The following is an 18,157-nucleotide window of genomic DNA, read 5'->3' as shown; positions in this document are numbered from 1 at the left end:
TCTGGGCTGATGGCTCAGAGCCTGGAGCCTGTTTCTGATTCTGTGTCTCCCTCTCTCTCTGCCCCTCCCCCGTTCATGCTCTGTCTCTCTCTGTCCCAAAAATAAATAAACGTTGGAAAAAAAAATTAAAAAAAAAAAAAAAAGAAAAAAGAATAGGTAAGATAACTCAAAGGTTACCATTGTATTTCCCTGTAGGACATTAAGCAGTTTTTACTCTTACTTAGAATTCTTTCCATAATTCATTTTCCACACACACGTGTGTGTATTTGTTTATGTGTGTCTCTAATCAATTTTGTCATTCTGTATCATCAATAAGATAAATAAATCTATGATTCTTTAACATGTACCCACTAAGGGACTTACCTACTTAACTTGTTGAAAATATAATCTTAATGACATTAATGAAATGTTAATAAAATGTTAACTATAACACTATGCTACCTTAATAAAATATTATCTGACAAACTGATGGGTCAGTGATCTCGACGCATCTATTTAATGAGTTTGTGTGCCTGGTGCAATACTGCCTTTGATATTTTGTGTTGAGATGCCTGGACCAAACTTGAGAGACACAAGAAAATAGAGAGTATCTGTGATCTCTCCTTGGCCCCACTCCAGGGAGTAGATGTGATCCACTAAGACCAAGATATGCAAGTAACAGGACTATCTTGATGAAGCTCCAAACAATCAGTGCTGCATCTGAACACAGCCCTGACATGGGGAGAGGCAACTCCCCATACCCAGGAGGTAGCAGAGGCCATGAAGCGGAGAGCTCTGAGCACTGCAGCGTATCATCAGGGAAACACAGTGATCACAAGGGCAATGGTGGCTACCCTCTAAAAGCCAGGCTCTCCTTTCTGATGGCTTGTGAGAATAACAATTTAGCTAGGAGGCCATAGCAGAAGAATATGCACGGTCTTATTTCTCAGGACATAGGGGACACCACCTTGAAATCCACACAAATAACAGAAAAATTGGTAAACTTATTTTAGACTCAAGGTAAGGGGTATAGGGTGTGAGTGATGCCTTAGCAAAACTCACATGTTTATATTGATGTTACTTCATTTGAATTAAGTGTAAGACCTGAAGATATTTCATTCATTCCAGTTTTAAAACAAAATTTTCATGAAAGTGTGACAATGGACCTTATTTCTATTTAGGTAGCCAGTCTTAAGGAATTCTAGAGTCATCTTTACATTATATTTTACAAGACTAAAGAAAAGTTATCCTTAGTAATAGGTAATACTATCCCATGAATATCAGTATAATAAAATATATTTATTTTTAAAAATTTTTAATGTTTATTTATTTTTGAGAGAGAAAGAGAGAGCTTGTATGAGCAGAGGAGGGGCAGAGAGAGGAAGACTGAGGATCTGAAGCGGGCTCTAAGTTGACAGCAGAGAACCCAATGGGGGGCTGGAACTCACGAACTGCAAGATCAAGACCAGAACCAAATTTATATGCCCAAATGACTAAGCCACCCAGGTGCCCCAAGAAAATATATTTAGTTGTGATTTTCAAACTTTGAGTTTTTCTTTCAGCTAGCCTGCTTGTAACAGATAAATGGTGGCAAACCTGGTAATTGTTTATCTTTGAAAGATTTTGTACACAAATCAGGGTGCTTATTTCTATAAAAATAAAATTTTTATAGAAACTATAATAACAAAATATGATTAGTAGAGGAACAAGAAGAAGCAGAAGAACATTAGGAAGGCAAAACAATGTATATCCAACCAGGACACTTTTAAGAGTAAAAGGGGGAACTACTAATAATTATCCTGGAAATACAAGTGTAAACCAGAAGACTGTTGAGCAAATTGGGATTTAAGTTCACTCTATGAATGAACAGGAATAGGTGGAATAAATCCTAATTAGAATTTTCTAGAAACTTTCAGAAATATGAGTATACTTGTAATGGACATAGAGATGTACTACTCAGATAAGACACCCCCCCCCCCTTAAGAAAGTTCCCCAACTCCTAGCAACGGTGTTGACAGGCAGCCTCCACTGTCAGTTCCTTCATTCATGCCTCAGCTACAGAGGGCTGTCTTGTCCCAAGATTGTGCCTTTCCTAGGGCAGCCCAGGCCGTTTCATTCCAACATGAGACAACTCTCTCAGGTCATTTAGACTCAGAGCTCCCCATGGATTGACTTCTCCAACTCCCCAATAATGTTTCCTTTCCCACAGGTGTTTATCTCAAGGGAACTCCCTAAAATCATCTTGCATACTAAACTCTATCTCAGAACCTCCTTCCCGGAAATTCCAACCTGGGACAGTGCTTGACATTGATATGGTAAGTAGTACTGTAATCACTCAATGGCAAAGTGACCACAGGCTCTGAAGTCAGACTGTCTGGTTCTAATCTAGGCTCACCACCTCCTAGCTGTATGGCTGTGGGCAAGTCACTTAGCCTTTCTTTTTCTGTAAAATGTAGATAAAGGTAGAGTCTGCCTTATAGGGTTGCTTGGAGATTTAAATGAATACATATGAAGAACCTAGAATAATGCTTAGAATGTAGAAAGTCATCAGTCTTAGCTACTATTAGTATCGGTGATATTATTTTTAGTCTGGTTTCAGTCTAATTTGGGAATAATTGAGCATATTCTTTGGAGCAAGGAAGCCCATAGCAGTTCTGGATTGATTGAGTTCCCTATGACTGGGCCCTTCCTCACAACCAGTGCAAAATGCGCTTCCTGACCAGTACCCAGGGCCTCAGTGACTTAACTCTTACATTACCCAGATTCTGAACCCACACTTCTCCCCGTGCTGGAATTCCATGCCTGGGGTCCAGGTCTACCCAGCATCCAGATTCCTGGGTGCTCTATCCCAACATCCCCACAACCAGCTCCTTAATAGTCGCTCATGGATCTTCCCAACATCCCCACCCTTCTCATCCAGACCTCCAACTTTATGTAGTGGAACAGATATCTGCGATTCCTCTCAGTCTGACCCTTTCCAAAAGCATGCTCCTGTTGCCTTTCCCCCGCCTCTACATCAGATTTCCCAGATTCAAACAGCTTTGAAACACCCAAAACAACAGTCTCCTGTTTCTTTCTCCTGTGTTTACACACCCAACCCTGTTAGGGTGCAGAGACCTCAGCCCTCTTGTTCTATAATCGGGCCTTTGTGGATGCCGCCAAATTCTCTGTCCCTGTCAGTGTAGCACAAAAGGAAATCTCTTGTAGCAACAAACCACAAGTGACACAGGAATGTTATAAATATGATTCATAATACCAACCACAGTGAACTTCAGGAACCTGCGAAGTTTTAAAGAATATCTCCCCAAGTGACCTCATAGAAAGTCACTGAAGTACTGGGTAATCAGAAGCCATTAAAGATAATCTGGTTTGTAATAGTAGTAATTGCTGCTGCAGTTAGAAAATGAGTATTTCTTTTTCATATATTATTCATTCATTCTAAATAAAGAAACTATTTATGAGAGGAAAAGGCAGAATATTTTGTCCTGCTTTTTTAAACTTTAAATAAGACAAGAATAGTGAAGACTAAACTGTCTGTGCAATCTCTTATTTCAACATAGTGCCTAATTTTTTTTGTTAATAAAAAGCGCATTTCAGGCACGCCTGTCTGGCTAAGTTGGTAGAGCATGCAACTCTGAATCTCAGGGTTGTGAGTTCAAGGCCCACATTGGGTATGGAGCCTAGTTTAAAAAAAAAAAAAAAGCACATTTCATACTTAAAGTACTTTAAAACTTTAATCAAAATGCTGACATTCAAAAAATTAAAATATTAATATAAAATAAACATTTTTTGCTAAGAAAAAATATTCATAATAAGATACTATTAGTTTGACTGTATTAGTTTTGCTGATAGTGGCAATTTTCCTTGATATTTAAAAATACACCACAAAAGACCCCAAATAGCCAAAGCAATCCTGAGACAGAAGATCAAAGCTGGAGACATCACACTTCCTGAGCTCAAGCTATATTACACGGCTATAGTTATCAAAACAGAGTGGTATTGTCATCAAAACAGACACATAGACCAATGGAACAGAATCAAGAGCCCAGAGATAAACCCTTGCTTGCATGGTCAAGCAATATTTGAGAACGGAGGCAAGAATATTTAATGGAAAAAAAAGAGTCTCTTCAATAAATGGTGCTGGCAAATTTGAATCTTCATGTAAAACAATAAACTAGACCCTATTTTATACTACACAAATTAAGTTGAAATGAATCAAAGACTTAAATTTAAGATGTGAAACCATAACACTCCCAGAAAAAAAACATAGGAGAAAAGTCCTTTGACATGGTGTTGGCACAGATATTTTGGATATGACCCCTAAAGCACAAGCAACAAAATGAAAAATAAGCAAGTACTCTACGTATTGTCTCTTGGGTAATACTATCACTCCTGTGACCAAGAGGATGGTCTTGGAACAAGCAAAAGTAAGTGCAGCTCCCTAAAGCAGGGAAAAACTGTAACCAGACGGGAAAGGAGAAAACATTAGTTAACCATTGTGAAACACCACTATTTTCAATTCGACTTGAATAACTTTTCCTAAGAACCTCAGGATTCCTTCTGTGTTAAAAACCCAATCTATACCTGCACCCTAAACTCTGCATAGTTCTGCTCTCTGTTGTGGTTCCAAGAATTGTGAATGGGCTGCTACAGGGCAAGAATAAGACTATAAGAGAGGATTTTTATTTAAAAATACAACAACCAGGGGAGCATGGGTGGGCATGGGTGCGCCAGTCAGTTGAGCATCCCACTCTTGATTTTGGCTCAGGTCATGGCCCCAGGGTCATGGAGTCAAGCCCATGCTCAGCGTGGAGCCTGCTTAAGATTTTCTCTATGTCTCTCCCTCCCACCCCCTTGGTGTCCTTTCACCCACTCGTGCTCTCTCTCTTTTGAAAATTAAAAAAAAAAAAAAAAATATATATATATATATATACACACACACACACACAATAACCAAAGATAGCAGGTTATATGTATTACAAAACAAGGAGAAAGGCAGAAGGCTGAGAATCCTTTTAATTTGGGCCCTTTACATTTTTAAAAGCAATGAGTCATTGGCCAGTATTCTATGGTGGCCTAATGCCTAGAGGAATTTACAAGAAAAATGAAAAAGCAATCGGGCTATGCAGCAGAGACACCATTCATTGGGCATATCCTTTTAACTGTTCGCTATATAAACTTCCCAGGTGAAAAAGCACTCTGGCAACAGCAGAAAAGAGTCCTGAGGTTATAGCCCATCTCATTTCTAAAATAGTCAAGTTGCTATTAAGATGATAAATCACAATATTTCTAAAAAATGTGACTCATTCACTGTCTAGCAGGCGAATAATCACTGGATTAAGAGTCCTTGATAATATTATAGATGTAGTAATGTATTATAGTGCTTTTTAATAATAGGTCAAGAATTTTGAAACTTGCCTTATAATCCATATTGCTTTAAAAAGCTATTATAATCTAAGTACATGAAAACTAAATTAACTTCTCTGGGAGATTAGTAAAGAGAATTTATTATTGAATTTAGTTTCAGAAATATGGCCATGATGGTAACTCAGAACAAACAAACAAAAAACCCATCATGATCAGTAGTCACTCCAAAAAAATAAAGGAGAGTTTGAATTACAATATCCCCAAACCAAAGGCCCTCATCAATTTAAATTTATTTTTTAATAGCCCAGAAACTCATTTACCTGTGCTTGACATGCAGGAAGTAGACTATGTGAAAGATGAGGTTAAAACCTATACTATTTACCTTTGATGCCATATATAAAATCAAAAAAATAAAATAAAATAAATACAATAAATAATAAATCTTCTAAATTCAAGTAGAGGACAATTTTATGAAGTGGACTCAACTTTAAAAAACATAAGGAATGTGTAAAATGGTTGTTCTTTGTTTTTTGTTTGTTTGTTTTTAATCAAAGATGAATTGGTGGATTTAGCTCTGGGTTGTTAAAATTGATAGCCATAGTCCAATCTAACCTTAAATTGCTAATCAGTGGCTCCTTCTATGCTGGTGGATTATGTTTTTCATCAGCCAGTGAATTTACCTGACAAAATGAAGTCAATAGGTATGCCATTTCATTCCATTTCCTTTTAAGTAGCTTCAACTTCTTATAGAGCAAGAAAATAGAGGCTGCTATGAGATTAAATCAAACTAAGGTTCAAGGCTCATGGTGAAGAGAAACTGAGATTTCATACTTACTGGGGAAAGCTGATAAAGGTGGAGAGGTTTTTTTTTTTTCCCCATCTCAGGAGACAGCTGAGAGATTGTTTTACTGCAGGTGATATGTCGGCATGTTACTTACTCATGACACCTGCCAACCTTGAGAGAGTCTCTTTGTCATTACTTATAACTGCCAATTTACAAGATGGTCCAGTAGGGAATGAAAGAACCAACTGGAACAAATAGAGGTTTTACCACAGCTGCAGTCTGTCGGCACAAGTAGTGAATCCTAAATAGGAAGGAGCAACCCAAATACTTCTCCCAGGTCACCAGATCAGGCTTGAGACACAGACCCTGGCCTCATGGGATTAACATTCTAGGAGTACTGTGGACCAGGTGTTCAGGTTGATAGCTGGGAGAAAAGGCTTGATTGGATCATGTGAAGACTTTCTTTCCATATTAACTGGTTCAGAATATACAAGGTCTTTCCTAGTAACTGTAGCTTGAGTTCAAATTCTGGGGAAGATACAACCAATTAGAGTCAGTGCAGCAATGGACAAGGACACAAGGACAGGTCTAACAACCAGACTAGACAGAAGTAAGAGCAGCTGGAATTGAGAAAAGACTTTTGTCTGCCTAGAATATTTCTCCTGTGCCATTTATCTCCCTCTGGTCATGTCTGTCTGTTTAGGCATTTCAAGCGATAGCTATTCTGGGCATAGTATAAGGCTCCTGTGTTCACCCTGGTCTTATTTTGATTTGACCTTCCAGTTAAATTGGCATTTTGTAGTTGTTTGGAAACTGCCTTGGGGAGGGAGTTCGTGGTGGTGAGCAGGAAGGGTACTGAAGCAAAAAAAACCCCTAATTTATAACCATTTTGGTAGCCTGTTGACAGTAGAAGGTCATGCTACAATGTTTACGATGCATTTCTGGGGACTATGTCAGCCCCCTAATGTGACTGCAAGTTAGAACTTAGCTTGGATATGGCTTTATTTTTTTTTTTAATTTTTTTTTCAACGTTTATTTTTTATTTTTATTTTTTTGGGACAGAGAGAGACAGAGCATGAACGGGGGAGGGGCAGAGAGAGAGCGAGACACAGAATCGGAAACAGGCTCCAGGCTCCGAGCCATCAGCCCAGAGCCCGACGTGGGGCTCGAACTCACGGACCGCGAGATCGTGACCTGGCTGAAGTCGGACGCTTAACCGACTGCGCCACCCAGGCGCCCCTGGATATGGCTTTAAAGTGCAATGGAATGATCTAGGGAACTTTTTAAAAGTACCCGTATTTGGATCTCATCCCTGGACATTCTGATTTAATTGGACCAGGATGGGATCCAATCATCAGATTTTTAAAAGAACTCCTTCAGATATTTATAATGTGCACCCGTTTCCATTATGCAGCTAGGACATAGCACCTTTGCTTTATGTCTAGAAAAGCAAGAGAAAAGTCAAGCACAAAGGCAGGGTACACTCTGGTCTGTAGGGACATGTCTGCTGCTCTTTGGAAAAGACCCATCAAATCCTTAGTGGCACTGGTTTGGTCATTTGATGAGATATATCAGCCTGAGAGATGCATGCCTCTATGTTTCTTTACCAACTACCTCATCAATCGGAAATCCTTCCCTGACGTTATACAGATTGGGATCTGAAATGTGCCCCCCACTTTGTGAATGTATACATAGCCTGCCATGCATGTGGCATGTATACCTATTTATAGCCTAAAACAATAGTAGAATCTGGTGAAAATTCAAACTTCCAGAAATCTTCTTGCAAGAATGCCACAGCGATCATTACAATATTAATGGCCTTTCAAAAGTATACATATTTTCTAATTTGGCCTTAAATTCTCTTTTAAATGGGTTTTTAAGAGATCCTTCCATATCTAAAATTTGATATTCAACCACAGTAAGGGAGGTTACAATTTTTAAATTGACACAATTTCTTTGATAAAGTAAAGGCTGTCAAAATTATATGTAGGAGCCCTCAGGCAGGAGGAAAGAGACTTTCCACCTCCGTGGTAAATAAAGTTCTTGACAGAGTCTGAGTGAAAGAGGAGAGTGGTCCAGCTGGCAATCTCCTAATAGTCATTCTTTGGCCTGACAGAAGAAGGATTATGGAAGAGGAAACGTAATTAGCTTTCATCACTGTGTCATGACAGAATCCTCCCCTCTGTGGAACTAGCCTTATGGAAAAGATTATTATGCCCATCGCCATTCCATAAATGGACTGCATTATGCAACCCATGATAAAAAATGTTTGACATTCCATGAAGCCTAAATTTAAAAAGCACAGCATATGAATTATGGTTTAAGTGGGAAAGCAGCCTCCTGAGAAGAGACCAGTCTAGTCCATGACAAGCCATCCAGGCTTTGCAATTCTCTGTGTTCCAAGTTTCAGTGGGCTGAAAAATAGGAAGTGGTGAACTGATTCACTTTGTCGCAAAGTCTACAACTCCATGTGAGAATTAGAATTAATACTGGATAATACTCAATATTTCCCCCCAAATAGTATTTGCCTTTAAATGTAGTGGAGCAAGCATACAACTCGATACTAGCAGTTCTGTGTTCTGATCCCAAATTTTCAAGTCGGTAACTTGACTTGAAGGTCAGGGAACAGTTCAAATATCTCTGGATCTTGTTTTTTATCACTTAAGAAATATTTATTATTATTATTATTATTTGCATCTGGCGTCGATGAAATACAGCCAGATCAACACTAAACCATCCTGCACACCTAGAAAACTGATTTCAGAATTAACGCTACAATCTGCACAACCCCAACCACAGAACTCAGCAGGTATGCAGCATGGAGAGGTGAAGTGGGGGAGAGAAAAGCTGTGGAGGTCAGGGAACTGTTTTTGCGTGTGGAGAGAGGATGGAAATGGTGGAGGGAGAATATGGGAAAAGCACCCCGCCCCCATAGCAGCTGGAGAGAAAGTGGAAACAGCCTCAGGGACTGAACTAAAAAGGGAGAAAGGAGAAAGGAGAGGGTTTAAATTCCATTAAGACTCTATAAATAGGGGATACACAGAATCTGAAATTCTGCAGCTTGATACCTGGTGGTGCTCTGGTGGGAAGGGCGAATTCCCAGGAGCAGAGTGGGGCCCAGGAGGTTCTCGGGCCACACAGGGACAAGCGGTTCCACTGCTGGAAGGACATTTGGTAGAGGCTGGGAGGCAACCTGGGCCCAGCAGACCCCAGAGAATGGCCACATTCGCTGGTGCTGGAACAAGGTCGTTAAGGGTGAGGCCTGGTGCCACACGTGTGTTGTGATTTTCCATAATCCCTGAAAAGCTGCTGCTACACGATCACATGAACTTTTTCTGGGGCGGGCTGGCACCTGGCTGCAGTCTCTGGGCATCAGCAGCAGCACGGTCCTGTGAATGTTCCTGGGTGCAGCCAGCACCTGGCCATTGCTCAGTGAGACCCTCCACCAGAGGATCTGAGCGGGTCAAAGCCATAACCCTCAGAAGCGAGGGGTCGGGAAACACAACCGCAGTTAAGACTCAGGAGAGAAGTGCCGCCTGGTAACCTGACAGCTTAGTCAAGCGCAAAAGCAGGGAGTGGATGGAAGCTGGAGACAGAAGACAGGTGTGCACTTGATGGTCAGGGAGAGCACAGAGTTCCCATAGTAGATACTGGGAGCTGGGTGACACCATTTTCACCCCTCCCACGCATGTGCATACACACCTACAAACACCACAAAAATCCACCCCAGTAAGCTAAGCAGCACCATCTAGTGGAGAACAGAGCCATTACACTAAGCTCCACCCAACTGGGCCAACCTCGCTCTTCAGGAACACCACAAGTCTCTCCACCTGCTTAGTTTATGGACTATAAAGTGCTTCACAGTTTGACTCCTAGGAGAAACCGATGTAATTTAAATCGTACTTCAGTCTTTCACAGTTCCATCTATAACATTTTCTTTTTTTTATCTTTTTCATTTCTTTTCTTTTTCTTGAATACAGAAAGAGAAAAAAATATTTTTATTTTCAATTTTTCTGAAAAATATTTTTATTTTTTTCCTACCATATTTTTTAATTTTTGTAAATTTTTCAAATTCTATTTTACTTCCCTCATTTCATTCTATTCTACTTCATTGTATTCATTTTCTCAAATTTTCAAATGTTTTCCTTCCCCCACCTGCTTTTTTTCTCTAATCTGTCAATCTCCTTTCAACAACCAGACCAAAACACATCTAGGATCTAACATAATTTATGTGATTTTTTGTGTGTTTCTGTGTTGTTTTTAATTTCATAATTTTAATTTTTTTTTACCTTATCAATCCTTTTGTCCCTTTAAAATGATGAAACGAAGGAATTCACCACAAAAGAAAGAGCTGGAAGAAACTACAGCCAGGGACTTAATCAACACAAACAAGATGTCTGAACCAGAATTTAGAATCACAATAATAATAATCACTATCTCGGGTTGAAAATAGATTAGAATCCCTATCTACAGAGATGAAAGAAGTAAAAACTAGTCAGGATGAAATAAAAAATTCTATCACTGAACTTCAATCTCAAATGCATGCCACCATGGCAAAGATGGATGAGGTAGAACAGTGAATGAGTGATACAGAGGACAAACATATGGAGAATAATGAAGCAGAAGAAAAATGAGGGAGACTAAGGCAAAAGAGCATGATTTAAGATTTAGAGAAATCAGTGACTCATTAAAAAGGAACAACACCAGAATCATAGGGGGCCCAGAAGAGGAAGAGAGAGAAATAGGGGTAGAAGGGTTATGTGAGCAAATCATAGCAGAAAACTTTCCTAACCTGAGGAAAGACACAGACATCAAAATCCAGGAAGCACAGAGGACTCTCATAAGATTCAGCAAAACCCAGCCATCAATAAGGCATATCATACTCAAATTCACAAAATACTCAGGCAAGGAAAGAAATCATGAAAGCAGCAAGGAAAAAGAGTCCCTAATCTACAAGGAAAGACAGATCAGGTTTGCAGCAGACCTATCCACAGAAACTTGGCAGGCCAGAAAGGAGAGGCAGGATATATTCAGTGTGCTGAATCATTAAAAATATGCAGCCAAGAATTCTTTATCCAGAGAGGCTGTCATTCAAAATAGAAGGAGAGATAAAAAATTTCACAAACAAAAATTAAAGGAGTTCGTGACCACTAAACCAGCCCTGCCAGAAATTTTAAGAGGGACTCACTGAGGGGAGAAAGGATGGAAAAAAAAAAACAAAAAAAAACAAGAGCAACAAAGACTAGAAAGGACCAGAGAACACCACCAGAAACTCCAACTCTACAAGCAACATAATGGCAATAAATTCATATCTTTCAGTACTCACTCTAAACATCAATGGACTCAAAGCCCAATCAAAAGACATAGGGTAACAGAATGGATAAGAAAAAAAGATCCATCTGTATGCTATTTACAAGAGACACACTTTAGACCTAAAGACACCTTCAGATTGAAAGTAAGGGGATGGAGAACCATCTATCATGTTAATGGTTGACAAAAGAAAGCCGGAGTAGCCATACTTATATCAAACAATCTATATTTTAAAATAAAGACTGTAACAAGAGATGAAGAAGGGCACTATAGCATAATTAAGGGGTCTATCCACCAAGACCTAACAACTGTAAACATTTATGCACCAAATGTGAGGGCACACAAATATATCAATCAATTAATCACAAACATAAAGAAACTCATTGATAATAATACCATAATAGTAGGGGACTTCAACACCCACTTACAGCAATGGAAAGATCATCAAATCAGAAAATCAACAAGGAAACAATGGCTTTGAATTACACACTGAACCAGATGGACTTATCAAGTATATTCAGAACTTTTCATCCTAAAGCAGCAGAATATACACTCTTCTCCGGTGCACATGGAACGTTCTCCTGAATAGATCACATACTGGGACACAAATCAGCCCTCAACAAATACAAAAAGATCGAGATGATACTGTGCATATTTTCAGATCACAATGCTATGAAACTCTAAATCAACCACAGGAAAAAAAAATTGGAAAGATAGCAAACACTTATAGACTAAAAAACATCCTACTAAAGAATGAATGGGCTAACCAAGAAGTTAAAGAAATTAAAAAGTACATGGAAGCCAATGAAAATGATAATACCACAGCCCCCAAACCTCTGGAACACAGCAAAGGTGGTCATAGAGGGAAGTAGATAGCAATCCAGCCTTCCTAAAGAAGGAAGAAAGGTCTCAGATACACAACCTAACCTTCCACCTTAAGAGCTGGAAAAAGAACAGCAAATACAATCCAAAACCAACAGAAAACAGGAAATAATAAAGATTAGGGTAGATATCAATGCTATCGAAACCAAAAAACAAAACAAACAAACAAAAACAAAACAGTAGAACAGATCAATGAAACCAGAAGCCAGTTCTTAAAAAGAATGAAAAAAATTGATAAACCAGTAGCCAGCTGAATCAAAAAGAAAAAGGAAAAGACCAAAATAAATAAAATCAAGAATGAAAGAGGAGAGATCACAACTAACAGAGCAGAAATAAACACAATAATAAGAAAATATTATGAGCAATTATACACCAATAAAATGGGAAATCTGGAAGAAATGGACAAATTCCTAGAAACATATACACTACCAAAACTGAAACAGAAAGAAATAGAAAATTAAAACCGACCTATAACCAGTAAAGACATCGAATTAGTCATCAAAAATCTCCAAAAAAAAAACAATAGTCCACAGCCAGATGACTTTCCAGGGGAATTCTACCAAACATTTAAGGAAGAGTGAACACCCATTCTCTTGAAGATGTTCCAAAAAATAGAAATGGAAGGAAAACTTCCAAACTCTTTCTATGATGCCAACATTACCTTGATTCCAAAACCAGACAGAGACCCCACTAAAAAGGAGAACTATAGACCAGTTTCCCTGATGAGCATGGATGCAAAAATCCTCAACAAGATAATAGCCAACCAGATCCAACAATACATTAAACAAATTATTCACCACGACCAATTGGGATTTATACCTGGGATGCAGGGCTGGTTCAATATCCACAAAACAATCGATGTGATTCATCACAACAATAAAAGAAAGGACCAGAACCACATGATCGTCTCAATAGATGCAGAGAAAGCATTTGACAAAATACAGCATCCTTTCTTGAGAAAAACTCTTTAAAAAGTAGGGATAGAAGGATCATACCTCGAGATCATAAAGGCCATATATGAACGACCCAACGCTAATGTCATCCTCAATGGGGAAAAACTGAGAGCTTTCCCCCTAAGGTCAGGAACAAGACAGGGATGTCCACTCTCACCACTGTTCTTCAACATACTATTGGAAGTCTTAGCCTCTGCAATCAGACAACACAAAGAAAGAAAAGGCATCCAAATCGGCCAGGAGGAGGTCAAACTTTCACTCTTCGCAGATGACATGATACTCTATATGGAAAACCCTAAATATTCCACCAAAAAACTGCCAGAACTGATCCATGAATTCAGCAAAGTCCCAGGATATAAAATCAATGCACAGAAATTGCTTGCATTCTTATACACCAACAATGAAGCAACAGAAAGAGAAATCAAGGAATCAATCCCATTTACAGTTTCACAAAAGCCATAAAATACCTAGGAATAAATCTAACCAAAGAGGTGAAAAATCTATACACTCAAAACTATCGAAAGCTTATGAAAGAAATTGAAGAAGACACAAAAAAATGGAAAAAGATACCATGCTCCTGGATAGAAAGAATAAAAATTTTTTAAATGTCAATACTACTCAAAGCAATCTACATATTTAATGCAATCTCTATCAAAATAACACCAGCATTCTTCACAGAGCTAGAATAAACAATTCTAAAATTTGTAGGGAACCAAAAAAGACCCCGAAGAGCCAAAGCAATCTTGAAAAAGAAAACTGATCCTGGAGGCATCACAGTCCTGGACTTCAAGATGTATTACAAAGCTGTAATCATCAAGACAATATGGTACTGGCACAAAAACAGACACAGATCAATGGACCATGGTAGAGAACCCAGAAATAGACCCACAAATGTATGGCCAACTAATCTTTGACAAAGCAGGAAAGAATATCCAGTGGAATAAAGACAGTCTTTTCAGCAAGTGGTGCTGAGAAAACTGGACAGTGACATGCAGAAAAATGAACCTGGACCACTTTCTTACACCATACACAAAAATAAACTCAAAATGGATGAAAGACCTCAGTGTAAGACAGGAAGCCATCAAAACCGTCGAGGAGAAAGCAGACAAAAACCTCTTTGATCTTGGCCGCAGCAACTTCTTACTCAACACATCACCAGAGGCAAGGGAAACAAAAGCAAAAATGAACTAATTGGGACCTCATCAAAATAAAAAGCTTCTGCACAGCGAAGGAAACAATCAACAAAACTAAAAGGTAACTGACAGAATGGGAGAAGATATTTGCAAATGACATATCAGATAAAGGGTTAGTATCCAAAATCTATAAAGAACTTATCAAACTCAACACCCAAAAAACAAATAATCCAGTGAAGAAATGGGCAAAAGACATGAATAGACACTTCTCCAAAGAAGACAACCAGGTGGTCAATCAACACTTGAAAAGATGCTCAACTTCACTCATCATCAGGGAAATACGAATCAAAACCACAATGAGATATCACCTCACACCTGTCAGAATGGCTCACATTAACAACTCAGGCAACAATAGACGTTGGCGAGGTTGTGGAGAAAGAGCAACTCTTTTGCACTGCTGGTGGGAATGCAAACTGGTGCAGCCACTCATGAAAACAATATGAAGTTTCCTCAAAAAATTAAAAATAGGGGCGCCTGGGTGGCGCAGTCGGTTAAGCGTCCGACTTCAGCCAGGTCACGATCTCACGGTCCGTGAGTTCGAGCCCTGCGTCAGGCTCTGGGCTGATGGCTCAGAGCCTGGAGCCTGTTTCCGATTCTGTGTCTCCCTCTCTCTCTGCCCCTCCCCCGTTCATGCTCTGTCTCTCTCTGTCCCAAAAATAAATAAAAAAAAAAAACGTTGAAAAAAAAATTAAAAATAGAACTACCCTATGACCCAGCAATTACACTACTAGGTATTTATCCAAGGGATACAAGTGTGCTGTTTCGAAGGGGCACATGCACCGCAATGTTTACAGCAGCACTATCAACAATAGCCAAAATATGGAAAGAGCCAAAATGTCCATCAATGGATGAATGGTTAAAGAGGTGGTATATATAGATACAATGGAGTCTTACTTGGCAATCAAAAAGAATGAAATCTTGCCATTCACAACTATGTGGATGGAACTAGAGGGTAGTATGCTAAGAGAAATTAGTCAGTCAGAGATATACAAATATATTACTTCACTCATATGAGTACTTTAAGATACAAAACAGGTGAACATAAGGGAAGGGAAGCAAAAACAATTTAAAAACAGGGAGGCAACAAAAACATAAGGGACTCTTAAACATGGAGAACAAACAGAGGGTTACTGGAGGGGTTGTGGAAGGTGGATAGGCTAAATGGGTAGGGGAATTAAGGAATCTATTCCTGAAATCATTGTTGCACTATATACTCACTAGCTTAGATGTAAATTAAAATAAATAAATTAAATATGAAAATAAAAAATAAAAAAAGAAATATTCATTATTGCCTATTACACACTTAAGCACCTTGCTAGGCACTAAGGATATGGACATGAATAATACTTGGAACTCGTCCTCAAACGGTGTATAGCCTAGACAAGTAAGTAAATAAGTACAAGGTTTTCACTTCTGAAATTGCAACAGCAGAAATGTATAAAACAGAAAAGGAAATGACTAACTTGGTTGGAGAGGGGAGGGAGGAATCTCAACATAGGCTTAGAGGAAGGAATTATTGAGCAAGGTAATGAACTTATAGGCCTCTATTAGTTTAAGATTCTGTGATTTTAAATAGAAAATAAGGTAGTTCAATAATCAATGCGTTTATATGGGTCAATTGTTGTCTCTGTGTAAATTGTCAGAGTTTTCCCATAAGTCCTATAGATCTGTGAGTCCTATAGAGCATCACAGAATAACTTCCACTTGGCACCATTAATTACCCTTTCATAGTGCTGTGCCAGGCCCCATCCTGGAAAGCATCATGGTACCACAGTCCCTCAATTCGATTGTTCCTGCCTGCCATGTGCTTGGCTTTGTATGATACACTGGGCAGATGAGAAGGAATAAAACATAGTTTTGCCTTTAATGAGTGTAATAGGCAGCTTGGGGAAAATATCTGCAAACATATCTTATATAAAAATAAAGGGATTACATACAGATTAATGAATACCATAATGGGAGTTGGTTGAAGGTGCTTATGGGAACACGGAAAAAGGGGGCACTTGAATAATAATACAAGTTTGTATTATATATTGTATAATACAAGTTTGTAATAATAATACAAGTTTGTATTTATTAAGCTCTTACATCATGCAGGTATTTCCCATGATTGTCTCATTTAATTCTTTATTACAAACCTGTAGGATAAACATAATTACTCCTTTTATAGATGAAAAACTCAGTGAAATTAGAAATCTAGCCCCAAACCACAGTTATTCTTTGATAAGATAAGCTTGCTATGCAGGTCTTCTTGAAACCAAAATCCACACGTGTAACCATAATTTGATACTGCTTCCCAAAGAGAGGTTTACCAAGGAATTGGTTGCATCCATTTCCTAGGGCCTGCTATAACAAATTAGCTCAAAGCAGATAGATTCAAACAGAACTCTATTTTCTCACAGTGCCGGAGGCTCCAAGTCCAAAATCAATGTGTTGGCAAGGCCATGCTCTAGGGGATAATCCCTCCTTTCCTGTTCAGATTTGGTGACTCCAGCTGTTTTTTTCCTGGGCTTGTGGAAGCATGATGCCAATGTCTGCCTCCTTCTCCACATGGCCTTCTATGTGTCTGTGTGTCGTCTCCCCTTTTATCTCTTATAAGAACAAGGGGTTAGGGCCAATCCTAATTCAGGATGACCTCATCTTAATATCTTTACCTTAATTACATCTGCAAAGTCCCTTTTTCCAAATGAGGTCACATTCATAGATACCAGGGGTTAGGTCTTAGCTATGTTTTTTGGTGGATGGCAATTCAACCCACCAGACTGCTGCTTTGGTAGAGTTTTTAGAACAAACTGGAGTGTGTCAGAGTAGGAGAGCAGTAATTGCAACAGGTTCAAAGACAAGACAAGTAACACAATGCCACACTAGGAAACCACATATATTTCATTATGCTGGGAACACCAAAACAAAAATAAACAACAAAAAACATATGCTGAGAAATGAGGCTCAAAAACTAGAGAGAATATCATAGCCTTGCCCACAAGCTAAGTTATTAGGGCTATAGTCTAACCTGGGAGTCATTCAAGTCTTTTCATGTAAGGAAAGAACTATAATTAATTATGCATATAATACAAGTCACTCTAGTGCCAACATGAAGCAGCATTTTAGGATATAGATTTGTGGGCAGCATTGGACATAATCCAGATGAAAGAGAATAGATCAAAGACCATTTAAAAGAAGAAAGGGTTATGAAATTAAATGATAATAAGGGATAGATGTGAGTCGACTTGATAATCAGTTGGATGTGGGGAATTAAGGAGAAGAGGAGCTGGAGAAGACTTCCAGGTTTCAGCATGGGCTGCTAGGTCACGCTGCCCTTCACCAAAAAAAAAAGCGGAGTCAAGAATTGTTACAATTTCACAAGGAAGGAATAATGAATTTTATTGTGGACATGTTGGCTTTGAGTGCCTGAAGTATAAACAGGTGAACTAGACAGTTGGACATATGGAGAGAGATGCTGATTAGTTTTGTGTGGTGCGATTCTCTTCTGCAGAATCTGTTACTTCTGTTACTTTTCCAAGGACCATATCTTATTCATATTTACATCCCTAACAGCTGTCAATGTACCGAGCTAATAGTAGGTGATATGTCTGTTGAATTGGTTTAAATATAATTCCTATTAACTCTATCTCAAAGAAATTATAACAATAGCTATGAGCATTCACACACTGATTTTTTTTTATGTTAGC

Source organism: Felis catus, chromosome B1, assembly GCF_018350175.1.
Source record: "Felis catus isolate Fca126 chromosome B1, F.catus_Fca126_mat1.0, whole genome shotgun sequence".
In the NCBI taxonomy this organism is placed as follows: Eukaryota; Metazoa; Chordata; class Mammalia; order Carnivora; family Felidae; genus Felis; species Felis catus.
Note: the sequence above shows the minus strand (reverse complement) of the source record.